Source organism: Schistocerca serialis, chromosome 2 (assembly GCF_023864345.2).
Source record: "Schistocerca serialis cubense isolate TAMUIC-IGC-003099 chromosome 2, iqSchSeri2.2, whole genome shotgun sequence".
Taxonomy (NCBI): Eukaryota; Metazoa; Arthropoda; class Insecta; order Orthoptera; family Acrididae; genus Schistocerca; species Schistocerca serialis.
The window spans coordinates 793910311-793912723 of NC_064639.1; the positions used below are offsets into that span (position 1 = coordinate 793910311).

The window sequence follows — 2413 nt, forward strand, 5'->3', positions numbered from 1 at the left end:
CGGCAGTCGATCTCGCGTAATTCCGTACCAAAGTCAGCGACGCTAAGGATTCGGCTACGGACGCGGTCTGTTTTACCCAAGATGTGCCGTAAATTTCATTTCTCCCCATTTCTATTCAGTGCCTACTTATTAGTTACCTAATCTACCCATATAATATTGCATTCATCTTCAGCAACACATTTTAAATATATGAAGATGATATCTGTCCTTTCGCATATGTCCGAAAGAACAGATACCATCTTCATATAGTCAAGGCTACCTGGCCATTGACCTTCTGTGCGGATGCACACGCATTGCCCCAACTCTTACAGGACTCGGTAGGATTGTCTGTTGCTGGTAATGAGTGTAATGGGCAGGGGCAATACGAATATAGTGTGTGGACATTAATTTGGGAATGTGGGTCTCACGGGAAGAGTGCAGGTGATAAATCCCTGCAGTCGCACTATCCTCTGTGCCCTCGGTATGCCGGAGCGGTAACCCAGCGTGTTCGGTCAGAGGGCAGCTCGCCCTCTGCAATACAAAAACTGAGTCACGGAATCAAAGATCACCTTGCACGGATGTCTTGTGATGTCCGCCCAGACCAAACGGAATGAACTACATCGAACAAAGGATGGATAGAGCGTCTGCCATGTACGCAGGAGATCTCGGGTTCAAGTCCTGGTCCCCGCTGATGTATATCAACGCCTGTCGGCAGCTTAGGGTCTTGATTTAATTATCAGTTCACATTTTACATATGTCTGTTCTCTTCTTGTCAGAACTGCTGCTCGTCCATGTTTCCATGTTTCACTTTCCTGCAAGACTTTACACCAGACAAACACCTTTGGAAAAGGTTTTCGAACATTTAGATTTATGAAACTTCCTGGCAGATTAAAACTGTGTGCCCGACCGAGACTCGAACTCGGGACCTTTGCCTTTCGCGGGCAAGTGCTCTTTGGTAGATGGTAGAGCACTTGCCCGCGAAAGGCAAAGGTCCCGAGTTCGAGTCTCGGTCGGGCACACAGTTTTAATCTGCCAGGAAGTTTCATATCAGCGCACACTCCGCTGCAGAGTGAAAATCTCATTCTGGAAACATCCCCCAGGCTGTGGCTAAGCCATGTCTCCGCAATATCGTTTCTTTCAGGAGTGCTAGTTCTGCAAGGTTCGCAGGACAGCTTCTGTAAAGTTTGGAAGGTAGGAGATGAGGTACTGGCAGAAGTACGGCTGTGAGTGCCGGGCTTGAGTCGTGCTTCGGTAGCTCAGATGGTAGAGCACTTGCCCGCGAAAGGCAAAGGTCCCGAGTTCGAGTCTCGGTCGGGAACACAGTTTTAATCTGCCAGGAAGTTTCATATCAGCGCACACTCCGCTGCAGAGTGAAAATCTCATTCTGGATTTAGATTTATATTCCATGTTATCAAATGTCTCTTTACTCAGAAATGGCTTTCCTGCTATTGCCAGTCTGCATTTTATCGCCTCTACTCCGGACGTCACCAGTTATTTTGCTGCCCACAGAGCAAGCGTCATCTATTACTTTTAGTGCGGCACTTTTTAATTCGCGCAGTATCATCTGAATTTATTCTAATATATTCCACTACCTACATTTTACTTTTGTTGATTTTATATTTTAATCTCTCTTCAAGACACTATCCATTTTGCGTCTTTTTTCAACTCTGACGGATTTACAATATCATCGACAAGTTTCCACGGCTTTCAGGATGTGCACATTCAGCAACCTCGCGAATAGACCACAACCCTCCCTCACTTCCTTCTCATTAACTGCCTCCTTTTCTTGTACTTCGACTCTGTAACTGCATAAGTCGTAGATAACTTTTTGCTCCCTATATTTGATCTCTCTACTTTCACAATTTAAACGAATGGATGTTTGTTACACTTATTACAATATCTCAGAATATTGTGCAGTGCCAACGGCCTTGCCGCAGTGGTATCACCGATTCCCGTCAGACCACCGTAGTTAAGTGCTATCGGGCTTGGGTAGTACTTGGATGGGCCACCGTCCGGGTCTGCCGAGTGCTGTTGGCAAGTTGTGTGCTCTCAGCCCTTGTGAAGCCAACTGAGCAGCTACTCGACTGAGAAGTTGCGGCACCGCTCACGAAAGCTGACAACGGCCGGGAGAGCGGTGTGCTGATCACACGCCCCTCGGTGTCCGCATCATGTGACTCCTTGGGCGCTTTAGTCCGGAGGCACGGGGCTGCTACTGTTGCAGGTTCGAATCCTGCCTCGGGCATGGATGTGTGTGATGTCCTTAGGTTAGTTAGGTTTAAGTAGTTCTAAGTTCTAGGGGACTGATGACCTCAGATGTTAAGTCCCATAGTGCTTAGAGTCATTTGAACCATTTGACTTGTAAGGGCAGAGGCCGACGCGGCGGCCGGTCGGTACTATTGTGCCTTCTAGGCCTCTTGGGACGGTGTTTGTCTGA

The 2413-nt window shown here is 47.6% G+C and overlaps 1 pseudogene; it reads left to right on the top strand.

Annotated features, from left to right (window-relative positions):
• Positions 1-1897: 1897 nt before the first annotated feature.
• On the top strand, positions 1898-2016 carry LOC126458947 (5S ribosomal RNA; annotated as a pseudogene).
• Positions 2017-2413: the final 397 nt, after the last annotated feature.